Source organism: Pelophylax lessonae, assembly GCF_965119305.1.
Source record: "Pelophylax lessonae genome assembly, chromosome: 5".
NCBI lineage: Eukaryota > Metazoa > Chordata > Amphibia > Anura > Ranidae > Pelophylax > Pelophylax lessonae.
The window spans coordinates 202,403,413-202,416,424 of record NC_138772.1 but is presented as its reverse complement, the minus strand read 5'-3'; positions in this window follow the sequence as shown (position 1 = coordinate 202,416,424).

Sequence of the window (13,012 nt, the reverse complement as noted above, 5' to 3'; positions counted from 1 at the left end):
TACACCCAAATCAGGTGAACGGTGTAGGAATTACAACAGTTTGTATATGTGCCTCCAACTTTTTAAGGGACCAAAAGTAATGGGACAGATTAACAATCATAAATCAAACTTTAACTTTTTAATACTTGGTTGCAAATCCTTTGCAGTCAATTACAGCCTGAAGTCTGGAAAGCATAGACATCACCAGACGCTGGGTTTCATCCCTGGTGATGCTCTGCCAGGCCTCTACTGCAACTGTCTTCAGTTCCTGCTTTTTCTTGGGGCATTTTCCCTTCAGTTTTGTCTTCAGCAAGTGAAATACATGCTCAATCGGATTCAGGTCAGGTGATTGACTTGGCCATTGCATAACTTTCCACTCCTTTCCCTTAAAAAACTCATTGGTTGCTTTCGCAGTATGCTTCTGGTCATTGTCCATCTCCACTGTTAAGCGCCGTCCAATGAATTCTGAAGCATTTGGCTGAATATGAGCAGATAATATTGCCCAAAACACTTCAGAATTCATCCTGCTGCTTTTGTCAGCAGTCACATCATCAATAAATACAAGAGAACCAGTTCCATTGCCAGCCATACATGCCCAAGCCATGACACTACCACCACCATGCTTCACTGATGAGGTGGTATGCTTTGGATCATGAGCAGTTCCTTTCCTTCTCCATGCTCTTCTCTTCCCATCACTCCGGTACAAGTTGATCTTGGTCTCCTCTGTCCATAGGATATTGTTCCAGAACTGTAAAGGCTTTTTTAGATGTTGTTTGGCAAACTCTAATCTGACCTTCCTGTTTTTGAGGCTCACCAATGGTTTACATCTTGTGGTGAACCCTCTGTATTCACTCTGGTGAAGTCTTCTCTTGATTGTTGACTTTGACACACACACACCTACCTCCTGGAGAGTGTTCTTGATCTGGCCAACTGTTGTGAAGGGTGTTTTCTTCACCAGGGAAAGAATTCTTCGGTCATCCACCACAGTTGTTTTCCGTGGTCTTCCGGGTCTTTTAGTGTTGCTGAGCTCACCGGTGCGTTCTCTCTTTTTAAGGATGTTCCAAACAGTTGATTTGGCCACACCTAAAGTTTTTGCTATCTCTCTGATTGGTTTGTTTTGTTTTTTCAGACTAATGATGGCTTGCTTCACTGATAGTGACAGCTCTTTGGATCTCATATTGAGAGCTGACAGCAACAGGTTCCAAATGCAAATAGCACACTTGAAATGAACGCTGGACCTTTTATCTGCTCCTTGTAAATGGGATAATGAGGGAATAACACACACCTGGCCATGGAACAGCTGAGCAGCCAATTGTCCCATTACTTTTGGTCCCTTAAAAAGTGGGAGGCACATATACAAACTGTTGTAATTCCTACACCAATCACCTGATTTGGATGTAAATACCCTCAAATTAAAGTGGAAAGTCTGCAGTTAAAGCACATCTTGTTTGTTTCATTTCAAATCCATTGTGGTGGTGTATAGAGCCAAAAAGATTAGAATTGTGTCAATGTCCCAATATTTATGGTGAAGCTTCACTTTGTAAAGATTACCCAATGAGGTGCAAAGAAAATAAAAACTGCATTTGATTGAATGATGGAAATCAGCAGAGGTTTAGGACCAGTTCACACCACATGCAGTCCAGTGCATTTTCTTCTGCATCAAAAACGCATGAATAGTACGTTATATGGTTTTCAATGGCATAGTTCACACCAGTGTGGTCAGTTCCAGTGCGTTTCAGTTCCAGAAAAAAAGTAGAACACGCTGCATTTTTTTCTGCACTGGACTGTACTGGAACGTGGTAAAACGCATCAAAAACGCACCAAAAACACACTGGTGCACACGTGTCCTGAAACCACTTCCATACCGGGCCAATTCTGGCAGTCTGCTCCTAAATGTAAAAATCATAATTTTTTTGCTAGAAAATTACTCAGAACCCCCAAACATTATATACAGTGGGTACAGAAAGTATTCAGACCCCCTTACATTTTTCACTCTTTGTTATATTGCAGCCATTTGCTAAAATCATTTAAGTTCATTCTTCTTCCTCATGAATGTACACATAGCACCCCATACTGACAGAAAAACAAAGAATTGTTGACATTGTTGCAGATTTATTAAAAAAAGAAAAACTGAAATATCACATGGTCCTAAGTATTCAGACCCTTTGCTCAGTATTTAGTAGAAGCCCCCTTTTGATCTAATACAGCCAGGAGTCTTTTTGGGAAAGATGCAACAAGTCTTTCACACCTGGATTTGGGGATCCTCTGCCATTCCTCCTTGCAGATCCTCTCCAGTTCTGTCAGGTTGTATGGTAAACGTTGGTGGACAGCCATTTTTAGGTCCCTCCAGAGATGCTCAATTGGGTTTAAGTCAGGGCTCTGGCTGGGCCATTCAAGAACAGTCACGGAGTTGTTGTGAAGCCACTCCTTCATTATTTTAGCTGTGTGCTTAGGGTCATTGTCTTGTTGGAAGGTAAACCTTCGGCCCAGTCTGAGGTCCAGAGCACTCTGGAGAAGGTTTTTGTCCAGGATATCCCTGTACTTGGCCGCATTCATCTTTCCCTCGATTGCAACCAGTCGTCCTGTCCCTGCAGCTGAAAAACACCCCCACAGCATGATGCTGCCACCACCATGCTTCACTGTTGGGACTGTATTGGACAGGTGATGAGCAGTGCCTGGTTTTCTCCACACATACCGCTTAGAATTAAGGCCAAAAAGTTCTATTTTGGTCTCATCAGACCAGAGAATCTTATTTCTCACCATCTTGGAGTCCTTCAGGTGTTTTTTAGCAAACTCCATGCGGGCTTTCATGTGTCTTACACTGAGGAGAGGCTTCCGTCGGGCCACTCTGCCATAAAGCCCCGACTGGTGGAGGGCGGCAGTGATGGTTGACTTTTACAACTTTCTCCCATCTCCTGACTGCATCTCTGGAGATCAGCCACAGTGATCTTTGGGTTCTTCTTTACCTCTCTCACCAAGGCTCTTCTCCCCCGAAAGCTCAGTTTGGCCGGACGGCCAGCTCTAGGAAGGGTTCTGGTCGTCCCAAACGTCTTCCATTTGAGGATTACGGAGGCCACTGTGCTTTTAGGAACCTTAAGTGCAGCAGAAATCTTTTTGTAACCTTGGCCAGATCTGTGCCTTGCCACAATTCTGTCTCTGAGCTCTTCAGGCAGTTCCTTTGACCTCAGTATTCTCATTTGCTCTGACATGCATTGTGATCTGGAAGGTCTTATATAGACAGGTGTGTGGCTTTCCTAATCAAGTCCAATCAGTATAATCAAACACAGCTGGACTCAAATGAAGGTGTAGAACCATCTCAAGGATGATCAGAAGAAATGGAAAGCACCTGAGTTAAATATATGAGTGTCACAGCAAAGGGTCTGAATACTTAGGACCATGTGATATTTCAGTTTTTCTTTTTTAATAAATCTGCAACAATGTCAACAATTCTGTGTTTTTCTGTCAGTATGGGGTACTATGTGTACATTTATGAGGAAGAAGAATGAACTTAAATGATTTTAGCAAATGGCTGCAATATAACAGAGTGAAAAATTTAAGGGGGTCTGAATACTTTCCGTACCCACTGTATGTTTTTTTTAGCAAAGACCCTAAGGCACAGGTGTCAAACACAAGGCCGAATCTGGCCCTCCCGGACATTTTTTGTGGCCCTCACACCTCTCCTGTAGCTGCAGGAGAGCTCCAGTCCTCCTCTGGTCCTCCTGTACTTTCTGCTTTCCAGCAATGCCTCCAGCTTTATTCTTACAGCAGCACAAGGTAAGGGGGGTACACTGTGATGTAAGGAAGGGTGGGGGACTCAACTTCTGATGGTGGAGAGGCTCTTGACGTCTTATGTAAGTATAGGGGATGCTCTGGACATCTAGTATTAGAGATACAACTGGCCCTTTTGAGGGCAATCATAATGATGATGCGGCCCACAATAAAATTGGAGTTTGACACCCCTGCCCTAAGGAATAAAATGGTAGTCATTTGAAACTTTTTATGTCACACTGTATTTGCGCAGCAATTTTTGAAACACTTTTTTTGGAAAAAAAAAACAGTTTCATGAATTAAACAAAAAAAAACAGTAAAGTTAGCTCAATTTGTTTGTATAATGTGAAAGATGATGTTAGACTGAGTAAATAGATACCTAACATGTCACACTTTAAAATTGCCCACACTCGTGGAATGGCGACAAACTTTGGTACTTAAAAATCTCCAAATGCAAACATTTTAAAAATTGTTACAGGTTTCCTGTTTGAAGTTACAGAGGAGCTATTGGATCCGAATTATTGCTCTCACTGTAACGTTCGTGGCAATACCTCACATGTGTGGATTGAACGCCGTTTACATATGTGGGAGCGAAGTACTTATGCGTTTGCTTCTGCGTGCGAGCACGCGGGGACAGGGGCACTTTTTTTTTTAATTGTTACTTTTATTTTTACACTTTCCCTTTAAATTTTTTTTTTGATCCCTTTTTTTTTTATTACAAGGATTTCAAACATCCTTTGTAATAGGAATAGGGTATGACAGATCTACTTTATGGAGAGATCTGGGGTCAATAAGACCCCACATCTCTCCTCCAGGCTGAAAAGCCTGAGATAAAAAAAAAACGATCTTGACTTTCCAGCCGAAACCACAGCAGTATTTACAACTGCCAGGCCGGTCGTGACATCATAACGAGAGTCAAAGAGACTGCCGGGGACCATCTGGTCCTTGGTTTTCTCTATAGTGAACTTCCGCCGCCAGATTCCTTCCCTGGCTCAACGATCACACGGGCGAGTTGATAGAAGCACCGGAGGGCCGCCATGATTGTTCTTACTGTGCAGGGAATCGCTGGCTGAAAAAAATTATATCTGAATGATGCCTGCAGCTATCAATCAGATATCCCCACTCAAAGCCTAGGATATCATATGATGTACTGTGGTATGGAAGTGTTTAAGGTTAAGAAAAAAGTAGGGAAAATGCACTGGACTGCATCAAAAAATGCACCAAATACGCACTGGAACGCATCAAAAACGCGCATGTAGAAAAGCATCTGGAACGCATCTGGACTGCGTTTCTATGGTGTGAACTGGCCCTTACTGTATTTACTAAGCTCTGGGGAAAATGAGCACAACTGCACTTGCAAAGTGCACAGTCTATTTGCCTTTAATAAATCCACCCCCTTGAGGCCCCATGTTTCATGATCTCTGGCAGAATTGATGGGATTCTGCTCGTGACTTCAAATGGCACTGCAATAGTGGCAAACCGCATCACACAAAGCTTGTTTGCCCAAAAGAAGCTCCTGCTTCATACTTGGCAACATAGGCGTGCGCACAGGGTGAGACGGGTGTGCCTGGGCACACCCTAATCACCTAGGGCACATTAGCATTATCGCTCTGTTTGCCAGTGAGGAGATGGGAAAGATCTCCCTCTGACCTGCTCTGCCATAAGAGAAGTGCCACACACTTCTATTTCACTTTGCCAGCAGGGAGAGTAATGTACTGGGGCCATATACATGTAGGCAAACACATGCATGTGTATTTAAACTTTGGGGTGCACACCCTAATGCAATAGGCTGCGCACACCTATGCTTGGCAACAAGCTTCATGTGATGCGGTTTGCCATGCAATTTATCACACGACAATCGCGGCAAAAATGCCCCATGTTTAGTTGTCATGAATGACACGTGTGGTGTGTTTTGCCACTATTGCAGTGTGATTTAGGGAACAGGGGGATGGGGGGTGTAGAAGAAGGAATGTAGGGGAAAGAAAGGGACGAACTGGGAGCAGGGAAGGGCAGGGAGGGTCCAGCTCTTCCCTCCAACGATGACATACTTCCCAGCTTTTGAGGCCTACTCATTAAGGGGGCATCCAAATCTCACAATGTTTCTCAAATTGATTTTTAATGAGAGCTGTTAACTGTACACCAAAGTTGCATGACAAGTCATTCCCCATGTTTTTCAATGATAACCATTCATATATGTGTGACTTAAAGTTGCAGCAACTTCAAAGTAGTTCATGTACTACTTTGGTTCAACTTTCATGCAACTTAGGGGCCATGAACTTCAATGTTAACCCTCAGAAGTAGCACGAAAAGCCGCAGGGCCCGTGTGGTAAGCCAATGCGATACCGGTGTGTATGCAAATCACTAGCCACCACTGGTTGAAACACACTGCAAGGAAATCAATAGATCTCAAAGCATTCTGGAAAGTTTAAACACTATGGAGAAATGAAGTAATCACCAGTTACACTGTATCAATGAATACTGATCATAGCGGAGACTCACAGTGCTAAGTCTATGACTGAACACATCCAGGAACCGGCAGACAAATGAACGCCTATTACGCAGGAAGGACTCCCAGACTAGAATAAAGGGCTGAATAACGATATCGGATAAGCCTCCACACATGGACCGACAAAATGAGCATGAAAGGACCAAATCTAAACCTCCATGGCCCGTGTGGTAGGCTAATGCAGTACCGCTGTGTGTACACACCACTATAGTGGAGACCGTTCTGGAACAGTGGCGGAGCCAGAGGGTTAGCTGGGGTGGCAATTGACACCCCAGAAAAAGTCCCTGCCACCCCTGTTGCCACCCCGATCCTGGACAGGTGCATGGCTGGCAGCGGAGGAATCACAGGCAGTGGTGTTCTGCTGATCCCTCTAAGCTGGTGGCCAGGGTCAGGGAGCAGCAGAGCAGTGCGTCCCGAGGCCGAGCCCGCCCATTCTGTGACAATAGCGAATGAAAATTCGCTATTGTCACATGGATCTTCCTCCGGCCAATCAGGGAGCGGGTCCTCTCGCTTCCTGATTGGCCGAATGGCAAACGCCGTGCCATTGGTCGAGGAGGCGCCGGCGGGAGGACTGAGAAGATGCAAAGAGCCGCGGACCGATGAGAAGCTGCTGTGATGACCGTCCGTCCGTGAGGTAAGTAAGCCGGTCTCACGGGGGGGGGACGGACGCTGGCACTCTGCAATGATTGCGGGCAAATGCTGTGGCTGTGGCACTCTGCAATAATCATTGGGGGCAAGGCTGTGGCACTCTGCAATAATCATTGGGGGCAAGGCAGTGGCACTCTGCAATAATAATTGGGGGCATTACTGTGGCACTCTGCAATAATCATTGGGGGCATTACTGTGGCACTCTGCAATAATCATTGGGGGCAAGGCTGTCTCACTCTGCAATAATCATTGGGGACAAGGCTGTGGCACTCTGCAATAATAATTGGGGGCATTACTGTGGCACTCAGCAACAATCATTGGGGGCATTGCTGTGGCATTCTGCAATAATCATTGGGGGCAAGGCTGTGGCACTCTGCAATAATCATTGGGGGCATTGCTGTGGCACTCTGCAATAATCATTGGGGGCAAGGCTGTGGCACTCTGCAATAATCATTGGGGGCATTGCTGTGGCACTCTGCAATAATCATTGGGGGCAAGGCTGTGGCACTCTGCAATAATCATTGGGGGCAAGGCTGTGGCACTCTGCAATAATCATTGGGGGCAAGGCTGTGGCACTCTGCAATAATCATTGGGGGCAAGGCTGTGGCACTCTGCAATAATCATTGGGGGCAAGACTGTGGCACTCTGCAATAATCATTGGGGGCATTGCTGTGGCACTCTGCAATAATCATTGGGGGCATTGCTGTGGCACTCTGCAATAATCATTGGGGGCATTGCTGTGGCACTCTGCAATAATCATTGGGGGCAAGGCTGTGGCACTCTGCAATAATCATTGGGGGCATTGCTGTGGCACTCTGCAATAATCATTGGGGGCAAACCTGTATCCTGTCTGTATCCTCTGATCACCACCTGTATCCTGTCTGTATCCTCTGATCACCACCACCTGTATCCTGTCTTTACTAGTAATGGCAGCGATCATCGATTATTAGAGGGACTGTGACATTGCGGTGGACGAATCTGACACTAAATTACACTTTGTATATTGACCCCCCAAAATAATACCTAGCCACCCCTTTGCCACCCCTGTTTTAAAAGTCTAGCTCTGCCACTGTTCTGGAAGAACTAAATATATCCCAGGGCACTCGGGAAAAAATCCCAGGAAATGAATGAATAAGATTCTCAAGCTATTAAAACACACAGCTAACCCTAAACCAAGGGGGTAGGCAATGTGCAGTGAAAGCAGTATAATGAATCATACATAGGTATTAGCAGTCAAACAATCCAAATATATCATAGAATGTGAATAGCTTCTAAAGTAAAGATAATCTGTCTTAGTATTGTTAGAATAGCTTTAACATACACTCTACACACTCATACACATAGTCTCATACACTAACAGTTCTGAGTGGCAATATATACTGTATGTGATCCTCATGGGATAAACCCCAGCGGTATGTCCCAAAGAAATGGATGCGGTTGCACTGCAATCAAGGCTCTCTACACCCCTGAATGGGGAGCAATATGTCCAAAAGATTACAAAAAGTGCCAGGTAATCATGAAATGAAGGACCTAGTGTGATATTATTCTGAAGCGGCACCGTAACATATTATACAGCTTAGCCCGGCTGACAGTCTAGGACAGGGCCGGAGTGGGACTTATTTTCAACCCTGGAGTTTCATGCCTTAGACTGGCCCACTTTAGTTCACGACTGACTATATTAAAATAATGTAATTAAAACCTCTACTGGGCACTGGCACCTACACTGACCCCCCTACACTGACACCTAAACTGCTCTACTGACATCATCCTCTGTCCTACTGTGTAGGAGTCTCACCTGTTCCTGAGGCGCCTCAGATTTAAAAATGGCGCCGCCTGGCGCCAACAAGTCACTGCGCATGCCCAGCCTCCACTCGGGAAAGCTTGTATAAGTTCGGCTATTCCCGGAAATAGCTGAATGCGTACGGCCTTTCCCAAGCAGCGGAGGCGCAAGCGCGGTGACATGTGGGCGCCGGGCGGTGCCATTTCTAAACCTAAGGCACCACAGGAGCACGTTTGGCCAGCCGAGGACATTATATTTTTTTAAGACTTGTACTAAAGCTTAAGTGACAGTGACACTGGCGCGGCCGCAGGATGCGCCCCCCCAGATTTTGTGCCCGGTGCGGCTGGCCCCCCCAGCACCCCCCACGCTACGCCACTGGCTGTGAGTGCAGGCAGCCTAGTGACAGCATCCATATTTCAACCCAGTGCCATGACAACGGCCCTCGCGGCCAAAAAAACTAACTAGCCCACTTGGAATTCTCTCGGTGCTCCCGATTAGCCAATCCGGGCCTGTTCTAGGATGATTGCGTGTATAGTCTTCAAAGGACAAGCACCCCAAATTATATACTCCAGATATGTGGCTCGACCAAGACCGTCCATCAAAGGTTCATAAAGGATGGTAAGTTTTGACGGAGTCTGTCTGCCATAGTAGTACCCGGCCGTGCTATGATCAGAGTTCCCCACACTACCTGATATAAGGTGAACCCTCCTCCTCTGTCTGAAGTGATCAGATGATACAAAAGTGTCCAAGGCTTACCGACTTGCTGGTCGTTACAGGATCAATCATTCAAGGACAATTGCATACACAGACTGTAATAAATGAGGAGTGCAGGACCAAAAATGTGAATGATCCTAAGCGGAGTCCATGAGACACCAAAATCTTCAGGTAATTCACACCCTGGGTGTGCACTTGCAACAATACTGTGCACCACTACTCACTCATTTCCAGTTACGCTGGAGGGAAGCCAACACCTTGTCCATAGTAGCCAGGTAGTGTGTGAATGCAATTAAGCCATTCCACATGAGGAGTATAAGCACACAGTGATGCCTCCAGATACTAGCCATTAGGACAAGTCTGATCATTGAAGGAGAGCACACCGAGTTCCAAGCATATTTAGAGAACTGACCATGTGTTCTCCTGCTTGGTGAGGTCAATTTTAAAGAGGTAGTACATTTTGTAAAATAGAAATAAAAAAAAAGTTTCCTCTTGCAAGGCAATATCACAATGTGTTAGTTTGCATTGCATACTAGCACATTATGAAAGATTTACCTTGAAACTAAGCCCTCTAACAGCGCACTGTCACTGCTGCAGAGGCTTCCATCTTCATCCGGTCTTCCTTCCCGGTTCGCGGGCTGCAGCCCATTGAATGGCCAAACTGCAAAGACGTCACTCCCCCGCATACACGCGGGAGTCTTGGCCATGGCACACAGCTCTGAAGAAACGGCATGGTTATGCTGTACCTTCAGAGCGAATGCGCTGGTGACGTCACCAGCTGTTGGTCTGGAATATCTTCTAAATTATGAGCTTACCTGTAGGTAAAAATCAAACATGCGGAGTTTACTACCACTTTAATAGCAAAGCAGAGGATCTGGCAGGAACACCGGGTATTTCACACAAAGGAGGCAATACAAAGAGAACAGGATACTTTCTCATACAAGTACATGGTACAGCAGGCACATATCAGGATTATAAAATGTGGGGTTTATTTAGTCTTAAATGGCCCTGTAATCTATTTTTCATTAAATTGTTTCTTGCTGTGTTTTTCTGCTTTCTTGTAATGTACTCCATGAGCTTCCCAAACTCTAATTTCCCCCCTCACATACATTTATTTGTAACAAGCAATGCACATTAGTTGTTGTCATGTTCAGTGCTGTATGCACACTACAAATTCCATAGTCCTTAGCTCATCTCAGGAGTGAGAAAGAGAGGTTGGCTACCCTCTTACTGGTGGGAGCATGGAAAACAAATGTAGGCACCCTCTAAAGCAGCAAAAAAAAAAAAAAAAGGGATTTTGGAGAAGACTGAGAGCATTAGAATGTGCTTTTTTAGTTAAGAATACACAGTTGAATAGAATACTATTATATATATTTAAAGGAGTTGTAAAGGGAGAAGGTTTAGCCTTCTGTGTGCAGCAGCCCCCCTAGTACTTACCTGAGGTCCCTCTTTGTCCAGTGATGTCCACGAGTGGCAGAGTTGTATAAAGTACTCGAAACCCATACTTGAGTAAAAGTACAAGTAGAGTAGAAGTGGAAGTGCTCAATCAAAAAGTGACTTGAGTAGAAGTACTAAAGTATTCAACATTTTTTGTACTTAAGTATTGCAAGTAGTTTTTTTTTAAATTTTGCTACATACTGAAAGTAAAAGTACCAGTAGTTTTGAAAAAAAAATGCTACTCAAGTACTGAAAGTAAAAGTACAAGTACTGTGTTATGTAGTTATTAAAGAAAGAAGTCAAAAGTTTGAACATCATATTGTTTTTTATTATTTCAAATGCAGCTTTTATTTATACATACAGTAGCTTTTATTTTCATATGCGCTGATAATACACATGTTTTGAGCTTCATGAAACCTGCCATCTACTGTTCTGGCAGTGGTAATTTTTATAATTGTAACGAGTAACTATGCAGCACAAAAAAAAAATATCGGAGTAGAAGTATTGAAATCATCGAAAAAATGTAGTGAAGTAAAAGTGGAAGTAGGAGAAAAAAATTCTACTCCGGGAAACTACAGATACCGCCTTTCGGTACTTAAGTACAGTAGGGAAGTAGTTCTACTTAGTTACTATACATCTCTGACGAGTGGAACAACTCTTATCCCTCATTTGGTGTAAGGAACACATTTCATACCTTGCAGTATACCTAAACCACCCCATATCTTATACAAGGTTAACATTCCTCCTTTGCTGAGCTCTATAAAAGTGTTTCTCGCTGCTTGGAAGCACTTTAACATTCCTTACATGGGCAGAATAACTTGGTTAAAATGGTATCCTTTCCTATGCTTTTTTTTTAGTAATTCTTTTTTGGTAACTTAGTGAACTTAAGAGTGTCTTTCTACTGACCCCCCTCCCGACGCCACTGGACACTTAAGAGTGTCAGTAGAAAGATGTGGGGAATCCCATTTATTAGGACTAGTCGTTGTGGCGGTGTAGTCCAGAAAATGGCCAAAAAAATTATATAGAGTGGACACTGCTTTTTTTACTTGGGTTAGGATATCCTAAAAGCATATCTTATTAATTCTTCCAGTCTCTCTCAGAGAATTTTTTGATGATTAATGTAATGTAGGATTTTTAGAAGAAGTAACAGATTGTTGGATAAGTATGGACATTTCTCTAGCACTACACTAGAAGAAACTAGATGCTTGTTATCAACATCTATTAAAAATGTAAATGTAGCAAAGGCTTCCATAATGCAACTGTTTAAAGATGGGATGACTGGAGACCTCCTGAAGGTCTGCATTGTTCCATAAGGTATAAAAGAGATGTGGGGCAATTTAGCATGCAGTGCGTGTGTATTTTATGCCACACTAAGCATGTGGAGTATAGGAGAGGGTTCGAAGACACCTCGACAGGTAGGTGTTCTTTATGTATGTGAAGAACATATAGCAAGTTTTTTCAAGGGGCCGTGTTTTGATCAAGTTAAAAAAAGCCAAGGAGTTTCTAGTCACAACTTACCAACCGGGTCGCTGGCTGGTTTAGTAAGTTGTGACTGGAAACTCCTCGGCTTTTTTGTCATGCGTTTGCCCTTCCAGTGCTACTTGCTGTTAAGACCAGTTATAGGTGGGGGAAGTGACCATTTTTTGTATTGTGTTTTTGTTTTGATCAAGTTCTGTATCAGTACACAACTAGGTGCCATAAATCCAGTTCCTTACAGATGCCAGGGTATACGTTTTTAGGTTAGGAAAATTGAGGCCCCCGTTTCTGGAGGGTTGTTGCTGATGCGTAGGCCTATGGTTGCTGTCCTGCGGCCCCAAAACATTTTATAGACACGCTTGGGATCAGCGTATTTAAGGCGTAAGAGAAGAACTTAAATGGTGTAAAAAAGCATAGGAAAGTCTACCATGTTATGTGACCTTTTACTAAATAAAGAATTACAAAAACAAGCATAGGAAAGTCTACCATGTTATGTGACCTTTTACTAAATAAAAAATTACGAAAGAAAAAAAAAAAAAAAAAGCATAGGAAAGGATACCAATTTAACCAAGTTATTCTGCCCATGTAAGGAATGTTAAAGTGCTTCCAAGCAGCGAGAAACACTTTTATAGAGCACAGCAAAGGAGGAATGTTAACCTTGTATAAGATATGGGGTGGTTTAGGTATACTGCAATGTATGAAAT